Raw genomic sequence first — 16,091 nt, forward strand, 5'->3', positions numbered from 1 at the left:
CATTCCCAGTGTGAAGCACATCGGCCCAACTCTCCACCCTTGGTAAAATATGGATGGATTACAGATACATTAATAAAGTATGTGATTGCAGCTAGAATTCTCTTTTCTCCATTCCGTTCTGCCTCCTGACCTCTGTCCTACTTCACACAGAATGCTCTTTCGCATCAATAATTCTTCATGAAATTGTCGTCCCTGCAAACTTCCGAATGCCGTCGCAAGTTTTCTGTTTTAGAAAGGCAACAAAACAAGCAGAAAGCCACAGATAATAAATGAAGTCCTTCTGATTTCTGATGTTACATTTCTTGAATTACATGTATGACTAAATATAGTACCAGAATACAGACATACCTGCCATGATACCTGCCATGTATTTCATGTTTTCTAAAGTTCACACATATTTTGTGGAAAATGTCCCATTATAGACATTTGTATGACAAACATCTGGGTGTTGTTGTATGTATAACATTTATCTTAAGAATATACTTTCTTTCTGTGATATATTTGTATAGTGTATTTCTTTTTAAAAGTTTTTCATGACCTTAATATGTACATGTCATTCCTTGTTTGACCTAAAGATTTATGTAAAGAAAACCTCTACATAACTTTTTAGAACCTTGAAGGGAATAAAGGCTTCAGTGAATATCACCACTAACCTTGAACCCCAAGTCTGACTTTACTGTAGAGACTGAAACTCTAAACGTTGCTGTGACTCTTGTGAAAAACTAGGTTGGGCAAACGGTTGGTTGGGATATATGACATTCTCACTCCTGGCTGTAAATCTCACTGGGAAATATGTCCATGTACAAAAATAGCACAGAAAGAAAAAGCGAAGTGAAACAGGTGGACATTTTCACGACAGTATAAAGGTTTATGAGTAGAATGAAGTCTTTTGGGGTCTTGCTGGTCTGTATATTTCTGATGCAGCTCCATTCTCAGTGGAAAATTCTATTGAAGGGAACCTCAGCTCCAAGCAGACGCTGCTAAATTTAAGACCATTATATTGTAGCTGGAGCTCAGAGCAGGCGTGAGACATACCTGGCAAATGCTCTTGTCCTCATTCTATTTTCAGTAGAGTGTTTTCTTTTTGTTAGTCAGAGAGGGGAAAAGGGCTCAGAGTTCTCTTGCAATTAATTGGAGATTACTTAAATGGTCGGAAAATTCAATGGGCCATTAATCTAAGAGGGTTCCGAACAAACCTCATAAGTGTTGTGGCTGATTGCCTTGGCTTGCTCTACTCCTACATTTCACATTATAACTCTGGAACATAAGTGCCCTTTGAGTGACACTTTTGAATATCTGTCAAAAAGCCTGCTGTCTGCTCTGATGAGGTCCTCCAGGTGCAAGTTTTGCTGTGATGTACGAGCTTTTATGGAAGAGTTCTCTGGAAAAAAAAATTACTGCATAGAGAAACAAAAAACCTTTGTAATTAGCTGCAACCAGTTTAGGCGACTGACATCTTCCTGTGAAATCTGTGAGTATTTGTTAGTTCTCGGTAGCCATTAAATGTTCGTATGACGAGGCATCCAGAATATTGCATATCCCCAGCAGAGAGGCGTATTGTGGATGCAAGAATGAGCTACAATTACAATCCCAAGGGATCTGTCCTCTTTTTGTTTGATAACGAAAAACCAATGTTTCTATCAAACCACTCATTAAAGCAATGAAAACAAATCTTTCGTGCGCATTTTGTTTTGAAAGAGTCCTTTTGCATATTTATTATGAATGAAGCTCTTTCCTTATAAATGGAGCTCTGTGCCTTCCTGAATGATACAGCATACATTTCCGATTAATTCAAATATTCCTTTTGTTAATGTGAATGTATCAGGCCTCTGCAATGTCTCAGAGGAAGAATAAAAAGTAGAAAATAGTCTTTTGAGAACAAGGCTTTGTCCCTTAGGCTGATACTGTTTTCTGTTTACTTTTTGTATGTGCATCACAGTGGGCTTGGAGATTGTAGATGTCAGAGTGAATGTTTTATATTTTCTGCCCTTTGGTCAGCTCAGAAACTGAGCCAAAGGATGTTCACAGGTCAGTACAGAATGGGCTCTAACTCACACGAATGTGTAAATAGCATGATGCAGGCCATAGTCTTCAGATGGCGACCTGCCGCAGGATTTCACTGAAAAGAAAATGAAATCTACAGGCCCTGTTCCACCTCATCCAGGTTTTCTGCAATCAGCAGCAGATTAACCATCCATAAGACCCTGTGTTGTCTTGTTTTTGGCATTCTAATGTTATTACAGTACAGCCAAGTGCACTGAGCCTCTCTGCAGATCTGCTGGTCCAGCGTCTGATTTCCTTCAGGGCAGAAGAAAAGCAGCCACCTCAGTCTGGGAGGCACAGCTGTCATTCATCATCTGCACTGAACAAGCATCCCAGAAAATCAAGGCTTTTAAAAAAAAAAAAAAAAATGTGCTCAAATATTATTAATATAGAAGAATCCCAGAATGCCTATTTCATAAATTTTTAGCCTCTAAATATCTGAAAAATGAACCATTCTCTTTAAACTCACTATGAATTCCATATCTTTCATCAGTATCATCATGGGGCAAATTTGCAGTGGTAATAAATAAAAAAAAAAACTTCTACAAGCAGACATCCAGAGAGAGAGAGATGTGGCAATTGCTGAGATACATGGTCCAATTTAAAGCAAACGCAGTCAGGCTTTGGCCTGTGGTGTGTGATTGTCTTACTCAGAGATGGATGACCATCCCATCAATACTGCCAAGTTTTTCTGTTAACCATCTGGACTAGGGGTCTGGATGGAAGGTTCTGCAGTGATGTGGGTGGAGGAGGCTTCAAGTGCAGATGGCTGGAACCAGGGTAAACAAACACCCGGACATGGTACTAGTGCATCACCCATTTACACAGGAGCCATGCAGGGTATCAGCTCTGCAGCATGAAGTAAAAGCGCTATACAGGCAGTTACCCATTTTTTCCCCAACATTTGCTATCAAGGGTATAACTGGAAAAACAAAAACTCATTTTCTGTCAGTGATGTGAGAAACTGTTGTATCTACATGACATTATTTTCATTTTAATCACGATAAACAAACTAACACCTTTTGTGAAAGTGTGTCAGGGAAATAGACACAAAGTGTGGTACCAAAGAAGATTGTACTGTAACAGGACGTTGTGTGGAATCTTACCACTGTTGATCTTAGACAGACATGTTTTTTGTTTTGGTTTACTTGTATTCACAGCTGGTTGAATTTAATATCAGTCTACATGTACATCATCTATACAGTTGCCAGCTGCAGTTGCACCAGTGACCTTGTCACTTTAAGTCGGTGGTTCTCAAACTCGGTCCTCGGGCTCCACTGCCCTGCTTGTTTCCCAGCTATCCCTACCCTACACACTGCTGATTACCTGGATCAGGTGTGTTCAGTCAATCAGAAGCTGAAAGACAGCTGGGACTTGAGTGTGGGGCAGGGATAGCTGGAAAACAAGCAGGGATAGCTGGAAAACAAGCAGGGCAGTGGGGCCCGAGGACCGAGTTTGAGAACCACTGACTTAAATAGATCATAAATATATTCAGAGTAATCAATTGTTATTAAGTACAAGTACCATATTGACTTGAATATTTGATGACCCTGAATATAAGACGACCCCCCTTTTTCAGGTCTAATTTTTGAAAAGAAAAAAAATTAACTTTTTGTAGATCAAATCTTGTTTTTATACAGAAATTTATTTTATTTGAAAATATTGATGATTGATGATAGGCTTTTATTTTTAACATCATTTACATTAAACTAGGAAATAAATTTCATTCACCTTTTCGATTAATTTTTCACATTTAAAATTAAACTATTAAATTAAACATAGGCAAATAAATGACTTGGTATCCATCTACCATAAACATGCAAATAAACTTCATTTATGCCTTTTATTTTATTAGGCAAGAAGGTGAGAAAAGAACCAACTGCATTAAAGATACAAGTATAACTAGAACAGTCTTGAAACAAATCTGACAGTGAGAGGGAAAAACAGACTTGCAATAATAAAAGCTGTGTAAATTGGTAATAACTGATAGGAGTTTGGTTGCCAACATGACAGTGATTTGGCTTCCCTCTTTCCCGGTAGACTTCACAACAATTGATTTCGCACCTTACTTGGTAACAGTGGCAGATGTTGGCCTGTCAAAAAACATCGGCTTTGATTAGCATTGCCCATTTGAGTCACTGGGTTTGAGTGAGTTTTTCTTAAGTTTTTCACATACGTAGCACTATGTGAAGACAGTAGCTTCTCTTCAAAGTCTGAGAGCAAGCACTGGGCAAGACTAACACAGTGCTATTCCAGTGCGTGGCATCGTTCTCCTACACCCCCCGACGCTAGCTTTGAAGTCGTTGGTGGGTATGTTTAGCTCTTTAGTGATCTCCAAAGCCTTCAGCTGAATGATGGCTCTGGTAATGGGCATTCCATCTTTCCATTTTTCAGTCACATATCCACACACTCTCCTATCGATCTCTTGGAAGCGGCTGCTTTGAGGACCATGGTAAGATTATCTCCGACTGTTTGCATTAGCAGATCCGTTTGGACTCACCATCTTTGAACATTACATCCTACGACACCATGTTTCTCGGCTGCTTTAGAGTTCTTTGATGACTCCTGCTGCATTAATCACTATGATCTTCAAATTGGCATCATAACTCCTCCTCAATTGTTGGTTAACTTGACCTACTTTTGAACCACTTTGATGTTCACTGTCTCTCCATCATTCAGGCCTGTAGCACTGTGTACTATTTGTGAGGGATGTTGGTCGGCTCTCTTAAATCAAAACACTTGTTACAAAATATTATTTTTGGCACCATATATTCCCTTTTTTCTGTCTAAACCCTGAATATAAGACAACACCATGTTTTCAGACATATTTTGAGACAAAAAAGAAAAACATTTTATATTTGGGCCAACATGGTACTCAATGACTTAATATGATTTCTGTGATTGTTAAGTCATGCTTGCATGCTTGGGTTAATTTCAGACATTAGCTTGTGATCAACATTTCTAAATCATTGCTTCTAGGTTTGATCAGGCTGTAGGGCACTGTTTTACTGAAGTGTCCCACCTTTATTTCTGAGGCGACAGCGCTGGTCTGGGAGGGCTTTGCTTGTGTCATTTCTCAAAGCATTAACACCACAAAAACATGCCTCTTACTTCCTTTATCCCGCAGAATGTGAAGCCTTCAGTACACATATCAGCTTCCATTTGGCAGAACTATTTTGTTGCAAGGTAGCTTTTTCATTTCCTCTGTACATATGCTTCCAAGTGCTCCTGGCCTTCTGATGAAATTAATTTCGTGTAGTTTCTCTGTATGTGGACTTTACTCAGAAATAGCAGAATATCTTCTGTTATTATCTGCACAAAGAAAAACAAAGAGCGGGGGGGGGGGACATAGTTGTAGGCTCTGGTAAAGTAAGGCAGCAAAACTCGCATTCAAAAGAAAAACAGAACGGTACTTAGCAAAAATTGACATTTCTCTGAGCTGGAAAGTTGTGCATTCTCAAGTGATTTCTAACATGCAGTCTGAGTACTTTTGGCTTTTAGCACGTCAGGAAAAAGTTCACCAAGTCAATTTTGATTACATTAATTAAAAAAATTCACTGGATGATTTTTCGGCCCTGATGGCTTCTCTAGATACTGACCCTTAGAGGAAGACATTCTGAAAGAGTGATTACCTTCATATATTATGGTGCCTTTAGCACCCAGAAATACAGTGATTATCTGGGTAGTAAATGTATATTTGCTCAGAACACAATTTAATAGAATATATGCAAATGAACAAATAAACAATAAAAAAGTAACCTAGTGCAAGTAAAAAAAAATGACAGAAAGACAGATTTCTCATGGCAGTTAAGACCGACAGACTTATGTTGTCAACATTAGGGTGACAAAATTATTTGTTTTCCAAAATGCTACTGATATTTTGTTGGATGAAGAACATCACTTTAGTTCCCAAAGCTCTCCTCAGGGGCACCTCAGCCATTCCTTGTATCTTTTAAATTTCACCACCAGCTCATTTAATTAATTTAATTACTTAAATAACTTGTGGTATTGATTAGGCAAACATGGTAGGCTACTAGTTTAGTCATTAAATAAATACTGCAGGTATATCGCATGGCTAGCAAATACTGGGATGACTTTAGGACAGGATTTACACCAACATATATAATCATAGGTTTACACCAACATAAATACAATTTCACATAATTTTCTATGACAGTACTGTATTTCAGTGGCAAATTCAACTTTGTGATGTGTTACTGCCAAGCATCTGTTGTAGTAATGGTTGTAAAATCAGTAGTAAAACTAAGAGAAATTACCACTGTTTTTATGCAAATTAAGTTCAGACATGAATTTTTTTAATTACTGTTATAACCAGGAAAGGTTGTTTAGTTCACATTACAACACAGATGTGCTGCATTTTGAATCAGCCGCAAACACTCTCCTTTGTCGTCCATTTGAGATAAACCGCACTCCACACAGTCCAACACCAATTCCCCAGGATGTCCACCCGGAACATCAAGTCTACTCTGTCATAAGAGATAATTCATAAATTTATTTATCACAATGGATTCATCTATTTATTGTTGGGTACAATGAGGGACACTCTAAAGTGATCCTCCAATGAAACTGACAAGGAAAACTGAGGTATTAAAAGTAGCCACTAGAAAAAAGTTTCTATGTGGTCCCTTTTATGTCGAGACCCAAGTCACTGGTACTTTTATGTAGGTGAATCCAAGTTAATTGGATTTTTTTTATATAAATTTTGTGGTGTTTGTCAGTGGATGAGCTTTTTATCGGCGTTATTTAAATCAGGATTGCTTATACTGTCTGTATGTTTTTCCAACTATTCAAATACCTTGCAAGCATAATTCACAGTCAGCTTATTGCAGTTTTTCCCAAACCACTCTTCAAGAACCCTGAGACAGTCCATGTTTTTGCTTCCAGCTCCCAGCCAGACAGTCCATGTTTTTGCTTCCTCCCAGCCCCCAGCCAGACAGTCCATGTTTTTGCTCGGTCCCAGCTCCCCGCCAGACAGTCCATGTTTTTGCTCGGTCCCAGTTCCCTGCCAAATAGTTCATGTTTTTGCTCCCTGCTCACAGCCAGACAGTCCATGTTTTTGCTCGGTCCCAGCTCCCCGCCAGACAGTCCATGTTTTTGCTCGGTCCCAGTTCCCTGCCAAATAGTTCATGTTTTTGCTCCCTGCTCACAGCCAGACAGTCCATGTTTTTGCTCCCTCCCCAAGGACCAGATTGGGAAACACTGGCCTATGGTCCTGTCCTACTAACCCTGCATTCAGCACTGTGAAACAGAGCTTCAGCATTCCCATCTGAGAATCTCCAATCTTGGTGGCAGTTTTAAATTTTCAGTTTATCATTTACAGCCATCAAAAGGAATGGCCATGACTTACACAAAGCCAATGCTGCCGGAGATCTACCAAAAATAATGCAGATATATAGTGAGTCCACAATCCTCAGCTGTATAGCGAGGAAACAATACTCTGCTGTCCCCATATCTACTGGAACATCTGAATGCAGTTTGCGCGCAATGCTAATACGCTGCCTAACAAGCCGAAGGTCGTACATTTTCATGCAGGAAAGCGCTCTTAGGGGAGCAGCGCACTTTTAATTGCTAATCTATGAGAGTGAAGGAGGCTCAGCAAGGAGGTGTGAAGGTAACACAGCCAACTTCAGCCTGCAGACCCCACAGTGGTAACATGTCAGAAGCAGTACATGGTCAGCCATTGACAAATCAGTTCTGCCTCACCCTCCGTACTCAGATTCCTTTACACCACAGTTTGAACTGATTATTAGCTTGATTCTTCAAAATGTGACTAAACACTTCTGTTAAGCAGAAGACAATTTTATATACAGTAGCTTATATTTTATATACATGGTACTCTAACATAAATGTACATATTATAATTACTATAAGAATGGAGTAAGTTGTTCTTAAATTTTTTAATGTTTTGCAGTGATCACCAACAGGCAGACTCTTCAAAATCTACACCGCACAATCTATCCACGCCCCCCCCCCCTTCCCATCCTGGATCGGTAAATGTCATCATCATCCAAAAATAGTTGGGGACTTATGTATCAGTGCAAGTAATTGAACAGCAGAATCAGGCTTTTTATAGTTAGGTTCTTACACACAACATTCCATGATACTCAATAACATTCCCTGTTACTCAATAACATTCCATGTTACTCAATAACATTCCATGTTACACATTCATATATGCCAGTGATTAGTGGGGGATAATTCCTCAAATATGGTAATACAGTTTGGTATTTCTGGCTTCTTTATTCTATGTAATTAAGATGTCCTTTTTTAGTGACCAATCACAATTGTTTTAATAAAGATATCAGACACAATAATAATGACAGTGGAGAAGAATACACTTTACAGCTTAAGTGTCCGCATTCATCAAATATCCCATAAACATCATAACCTGTCTATAGGCTGTTCTGTTTTTTTAAGTTGTTTTTTTTTGCTTTTACTTTCCAGTGTTTCCCCTAGGTTTACAGCTTTTGTGGGGGGGGGGCTGATGAACATAAAATGAAAATAACATTTAAAAAAATTCCTTTGACCTTCAAGGGGGGGTGGGGCACCCCCCTACTATAATGGTAGAAGAAACACTGCTTTCGAACCATCAACTAGCGATTTCCACAATTCTGGGTTCTGTCAATGTTATTCAGTCTCCTCAATATTTTCTGTTATTTTTCTATGATATAATGTATTATATATTCCCATAATAGGAACAGTTTACTTGAAGGGTCACAGATACTTAGTAATAACTCAGTTACTATTTTAATACAAATCATGAACAAATATAGTCGCTACTCAAGATATATGTAACAATTCATTAATGAACAAACATGAGGTCAGTATTTCACTTCATTCATTCATTAATTTCACTCCAGTATTCATTAGTTGTTGCTTCAGTAGTTCCTTCAGTAGTTCACAAAGGTTTATAGAGTTAACAGATATAGTAACAAATATAGTAACTGCTGGAGATAAAATATGCATAACAGTTCATTAATGATGAATTAACATGAGATTAGTATGTAACTAAGGCTTAGTTTGTGGTTAATTAATACATAAGTAATAGTATAATACTACATTATTTGGACCCCATAAAGTTAAGTGTTACCAGTATATTGTGTTACCCTAGTGGGTCTTGTAATTACCTGTTATCCTGCCCTGATTGCCCTCATACTCTTCACCTGTGTCTTACCCTTTATATGTGAAGGTGTCGGCCCTGGCTGGTGAGTCGTGCATTAATTGCGTGTGGTAGTGGTCAGCGGTGCCGATGTAGGTGATGTTATGTCAGTGTAGCTGCCATGTTAGTGTTGTTGTTGGCAGCACTATAAGTGCTCTATCAATTTTATTCATCAACCATGTGTATCACCCAATAAACCCCAAGGACTCGCATGCTGGCCTCCCTATAGCCATGGCCGGAATGTAACAAATATACAGAATTACCACTGTAACATCAGAATTTCAACAACGAAAGTCATTCATTGCAAATGATATGATACATGTGAAATGCAAAAGTAACGAACATCAGTGATTAACCACCTCACCAGATCACTGCTGAACCACTCACCATGCACTAAAACTTACACAAATGCTCTAGATTACTCAAAAACAAGATGTGACATGTCTCATTGATCAACATGAAGAACAATCGAGAAAAGCTCCCTGCAACGGACTGGACTCCGCTCTTCCAGGACATCCAGCACTCCCTGCCCTCTGCTTCTCAGGATAGACTTCACACTCGCTGAACCACAGCACTAGATAAGAGGCATGAATAGATGGACTGCTTTCCAAATGTCTCCAGCTGGAATGGTGAACAGCATCACATGACATAGACACTTGGCAGATATGATGGCTCTATTTGCGATATTTTCACATTCCTAGATTAGACAGGGACAGGTGGGCTGGTCGTACAGAATGGAAATGGAAACTTGGAAAATGGAAAATGGCTAAGATCCTTTGGGGTGAACAGGACTCTCTTAAGGTCCTTCTATGACACTGTGGTAGCATCTGCTATCTTTTATGCTGTGGTCTGCTGGTGTGGTGGAATTGCAGAGAGGAACAGGGGGAAATTGGACAAACTGGTGAAGAGGGCCAGCTCTGTCCTGGGCTGCCCACTGAAATCCATCGAGCAGGTTGGGGATGAGAGGATGCGGTCTAAGCTAACATCCATTATGGACAACACCTCCCACCCCCTGCATGAGACTGTACGAGCTCTGAGCAGCTCATTCAGCAATAGACTTCTACACCCACAGTGTAGGAAGGAGCGCTACCGCAGGTCATTCTTACCAGCGGCTGTCAGACATTATAACAGTTTAGCGTGAGTATTTTTTACTCATATATGTTTAACTGACATATCACATGCTGTAACCAGGATCATTCACACCCCACCCCACCCCCGCACTTGTGTACATATCTCTGTACATTTTGTACATATCTCTGTACATCTTTATTTATTTCCAAAACTTTTGTACATTTGTATTTATATCTTTGTGTATCTACCTGCTCCTATTGTTCTATATTACGTTTTTGTGCAAGAGCTCTGTAACACCTAAATTTCTCATTCGTGGGATAATAAAGGTTTATTCTATTCTATTCTATTCTAAACAAAGAACAGGATTCAAGAAAAAAACCACAAATGCAATACTTAGGCTTCTCTACAGGCAGCAAAACAAAAGAACTGCAAATAATGAAACAGATGAAACCAAGTAAAGACACCCGACAAGACACTGCAACTACTGCAAAAACAGTAGTTAGATAAGCTAGCAGTATCCCATACCTGGGTCCAGCTTCAACACAAACATCCTGTACGTCAGCCTCATGCGGTAATGCATACACATGACAACAGCTCCCTATGTGAAGCATACAGGCCACATTACACCAGCCTTATCCCTCAGTTGGCAGCAGAATATAATTGTGTATCAGCCTGTGAATACCTAAAACCAAATTTAAAAATGATCACATCATAAGTGACTATAAACAGAGAAACTGAAAACAATCAACCCTGGGGCTCCAAAGAGATTTACTTCACTTTTATAAAGTGTGGTATGGATGTTATATTAAAAATAAGAGTTTTATGAAAAATAACTGACTGTGCATTATGTACATACAGTATACAAGACAGGGGTATTGTCGCTGACTAAAACACTTTTGTAAACTGAATAAAATCACATACGAAAATAAAATAAACTACAACTAAACTAAAACTATAAGTCTTCTATGCCTGTGAAACTAACAGAAATAAAATAAAAACAAATGTCAAATACTTTTCAGTACTGTTTTAAAATGCTATTTAGCTAAAGTAATGTTTTGTTTGTCTTTGGGCCTCTTGCATGCAATGCACATCGACCATCACAACATTTTGCAATAGCTAGCAAATTACTGCAACTTTCTGTATATCCCTATAAGAAATAAATAAAAGAAATAAAATTACAAAAAGTCAAGCTGAAACTAAAAAATATAAAAATTAAATAGATACACCTTTCTTCAAATCCGCTAGCCATATTTATTTTAAGTTTAATCTGAGAGGGTAAAAAAGGTGTTTATATACAATACAGGCATGGTTCAATGAACAGTCGCAACACATTTGCATCACTATACGGTGCATCTGCGTTGTTTCAACTTTCCAGCGATACATAACCTCGCACATGGCTCCCCAACACGGTCTCTGAACCTTGATATTTTACATCACCACAGTTGCACAATGTGGCACGTCTGTGTCCACAGTAAGTGTGAACCAGCCTTTTCAGTCATACATGAATGCAAATTAAATAAGCTATGCAGTCTACAGCAGTTCATCAGGGCAACCTGTGACATCGCGGCTACCTGTGACAGTCCCCTCTCTCTGTAGGCTACAGGAGACCTGCAGTAAGTGCCAGGGGCCTCGTGAATCATTTGATATATGTGAATGGTTCTTTCCTCTGCAGCTTCCACGTGCTTCAGTTCCCCCTGTGTATCACTTGACACAAATTGAACAACGTGCTTTGATGTTCTGGAGGCTTCCGTGAATGCTCAGGGGAGCCTATAAGGAAGCGGGAGGCTCACAAATGGACGGCCCAGACACTTCCATGTCAGAAATATAATGCACCAGCCCTGTGATGGAATGGGAAAACATTAGTATGTGAGATGGTTTTTAAATTGGGCTTCATCTTCCCAAGCTACATTCTCCAGGAGATACACAACTTTTATTGGGTGCAGCCATTTTTATGTATCAGGTGACTATTTTCGCTCTTTGTAACCAACGACAACCGAAGTAGACCTCTACTTATTATACACATGTGTATGAATTATCATTCACACGGCTGCTTTGCATTGCAGCACATATATATTACGTGAGATGTTGTCACATTCACATTGCTAACTATGGCGCCAGGGGAGTTCTCACCAGAGCCTGTGTGATGCTCAGCCTTTCAGACAGACAGCCCGGGTGGCATGCCTCAGCGCGATAACAGAGAGACTGACACCACATACGTATGTACAACATGGGGATGATCTGCTATCCCAAGCGTCAGAATCACCTCGCTCTCATCTCTGCTCGACTCTCCCAGGTCTAAGTGAACAAGCTTTATCTTTAATTATGCCCACAGGGTGGGACACCAGCTAATTACTCATCATAATTAAACTGAATAGTGAGAATACAAATCAATATTTCCACTTGCGACACAGCTTCATAATTAACGTGTCTGGGTGTCCGCTGCGTTCTGCATTAAAATGAAGAGATGGGAGGAGGCCAGACTGAATTGCAGATTCCCGCCTCATGTCACTTTGAGAGGGAGCATGTTAAGATCCTCAACAAAACAGTGCAACCGGGTCACCATTGTACTGGAAATAAATAAACTGGATTATCACTCGTGCTTTGTGGGTGACGTTGGGGAGCTTCTCTACTAATTGGTGCTCAGACTCCATGAATTACAGTCCTGATGGTTCCCACAATGACTGCAATGCATATGAAGGACAGCAGAGAGAGGATTACAGGAATCTTTGTAAATAACAAATAACAGTCTGCTTAGATAGAAACCTGTCAATCGTACACAGTAATAACTGCAGACAAAACCAGATGCTTACTCCTGTTCATGCAGGCTTTAGCGTCAAGTTTGGACAAATAGTCATAGGGCAAGTGAATCCCTTTATTTCCTAATGTATTTTTTGACCCCGTTAGATGATGCTCCCTGTTGAAAAAAGGACCCAAAGCAAACCAAGAGCAATATGTCCTGGGGTCAAAAAATACATCAAATGGTTCATGAAGTGTTATTTTGTCCATCATTAGATGGATGGATGGATGGATGGATGGATGGATGGATGGATGGATGGATGGATGGATGGATGGACAGCAGTGGGGACTCGAGTCACCAACTCTCAACTCGGACTCAACTTACAAATTTGATGACTTGTGACTTAACTTGGATTTGAGGGCAGAAGACTTGGGACTTGAACCTGACTTGGACCCTTTGACTCTAGAAGACTTGAGGTTATAGTCTCCTCACTGGATACTCTAACGTTAATTTTATCATTTCAATATATAGTAATTCTCTGCTATCTCCATTTTCATTTGGCTGCATGCAAAGTTTCCTGAGATGTATCACTGTATATCTATGGATGTAAAAACAGTGTGACATCACTCATGACAGAATGGAGACTCTCTTTTCAACATCTCTCTTCCTATGAAGGACTTAACCTACAATGTACTGTAGCAGGTTTTTGCTGAAGCAAGTTTTATTCAATAAAGCTAAAAAAAACTGACACAGGCAGTGACTCAACTTACATGACTCACAACAACTTGACTTGGACTTGATTCGCAAATTTGATGAATTGTGATTTGACAGCGAAAATGATGGAAAGACTTGAGCTCAACTTGGACTTGAGGGCACATGACTCAAGACTTGATTGGACTTGCAGTGTTTTGACTCCAGACTTGACTCGGACTCACCCAGAAGTGACTTGTTCCCGTCCCTGATGGATGAATGATTCCTCCTTCATGAGAACAGAATTCTCTTCAAAGCACCTTCGGTGTATCCATACACATTAATTTAGTTGAACTTACAAGTTTTACATAGGGTAATATATTATTTTGCTTATGAAAAAAAGACAGTCCTCATGGATCCCAGACAGTCCACATGTCCCAGCAGGCCGGAACTAAACAATCAGGAACACTGAATACCCGGTATGAGTGTGTTGGGAGCCAGCCCAAGGCCTGGATTGAGAACCACAGGCATAGAAGACAGATAGATATTTAAAAATAACTGCACAGAACTAAAATATGGTTTTTCAACATTTTAAAGAAGTATGATATATCCATGCATTTTCCAACTCTTTTCAGCAGAGTATAGGTAGGGCTATGGTCTGCTCCAGGCAGGCTGCCATTACCATTAACATCAGTGTATCCTACAAGCTAAATCAGCAAGATATTTTTTAATATTTATGACATTTAAAATATCTTACATAGTTCCTGAATACCAGCACTCTGGCCTCGCTACCCCACTCGCTCCCCTGTAACTCTGAGCAGGATAACTGCACTGGATAGATTCCTTAACTCTGAGCAGGATAACTGCACTGGATGGATTCCTTAACTCTGAGCAGGATAACTGCACTGGATGGATTCCTTAACTCTGAGTAGGATAACTGCACTGGATGGATTCCTTAACTCTGAGCAGCACTTACAGGGTTAACTTACATGGTCTGTTACTAGGTGGCATTCATTTCTCACCGCAGGTGGATCCAAACAGCAAATTATCACACTGTGGCAGAGAAAGGTGTCCATTGTGGGCGAGACGGCTAAAAGGCGTTATTGTACTCTGTGCATTTGGGGGGTGGGGTGCCAGAACTTGGAGTAAAACCAGAGAACTGGAATAAAAACATAGCCCTTGTGTGGCACAGCTTGTGAGGAGGAGAGCTGAGCGCAGCACACAGCCGCTCGGGGCTTATTTTCCTTCCTGAGCTCTGCTTTGAAGCACCGGTCCATTTCGAGACGAAGAAGTGAAGAATTAATCACCATTTTGCATTTAACAATGATCCATCTGTGAGAGAAACATCCAGTAGTCTGGTTTGTGAGTGTCCAGCCTATCCATGCTTATACATTATCAGATGAGAAGAGTCATTTCACCATGCAGGGAGGTGCTGGAGGCTGACAGACAGCGATGGTCCATCAATAACCATGATGATAACCCCAGTGGTTGGGATCCCATTCTTTGGTTAAATAAATAGATCAGTGCAAAGCAAATAAAATATCATGTCAGATTAAGAACATACATACAGTGTTAGAGAATTAAACCAGATTGACAGCCACGTGTTCATCCATCCATCCACCTATCCATCATCCCTCCATCTTCTATCTGCATATTTTGGTCAGTGCATTAAGCATTGTAGTAGTGCATTAAGCATTGTAGTAGTGTGTTAAGCATTGTAGTAGGCCTGTATAAGAACACACCAGGACAATAAAGGTAGTAGGACTACACATGCCTAATGTATGCCAAAATCAATAATTAACTATTCTTCTTATTATGCAAAATAACGTATATAAATATATACTGTACTTATGCATTGTCTTTTCCTTGGTTAAAAAGTAAATGGTTATTAAACATGGTTTGGGTGGAGGGCTGCCTATTCTTTACATGTATAATTTAAATTTACAATTACTATTATTCCATCTACCCATTTTCAATAATTGCCTAATCCATTACTGGGTCAGGGGAAGCAGAGGGCAGCAGGCGAGGGATACAGTCACGCAGTTTGAGCAATTTAACACCAGTATATCTATCTGAGTATATCTATCTGCAGGAGGGAGCCACAGTACAGCAGCTGTTAATGCTATTAAATATTTGTGTTCCTGTTACATTCGGCTTTACCTGAAATAATTTCTAACCTGACTTTTGACACATCACTTGCGTTGAGATAGAAAGCATCCATCAATATTGGATGTTTAGGTCATGTGATTCAATTCTACCTCTGTGTCATTCTTGTTCATCACTGACACACAACCAGATAACAAACCTGTTTTGACCTATGAGACATAATATCAGTTGGAAGTGAATAACATGGGATCTCCCTAGCCATTA

At 39.7% G+C, this 16,091-nt stretch overlaps 1 long non-coding RNA gene across 1 annotated transcript in view; it reads right to left on the reverse strand.

Annotated features, from left to right (window-relative positions):
• Nucleotides 1–4,908: 4,908 nt before the first annotated feature.
• The window catches only part of LOC125704784 (uncharacterized), a 35,992-nt gene continuing 24,809 nt past the window's right edge, over nucleotides 4,909–16,091 (reverse strand). Inside the window, exon 3 of the long non-coding RNA XR_007381243.1 lies at nucleotides 4,909–5,355. This is a non-coding gene — a long non-coding RNA (uncharacterized LOC125704784). The remainder of the gene's footprint in view (nucleotides 5,356–16,091) is intronic.

This window comes from Brienomyrus brachyistius, chromosome 12, assembly GCF_023856365.1.
Source record: "Brienomyrus brachyistius isolate T26 chromosome 12, BBRACH_0.4, whole genome shotgun sequence".
Lineage (NCBI taxonomy): Eukaryota > Metazoa > Chordata > Actinopteri > Osteoglossiformes > Mormyridae > Brienomyrus > Brienomyrus brachyistius.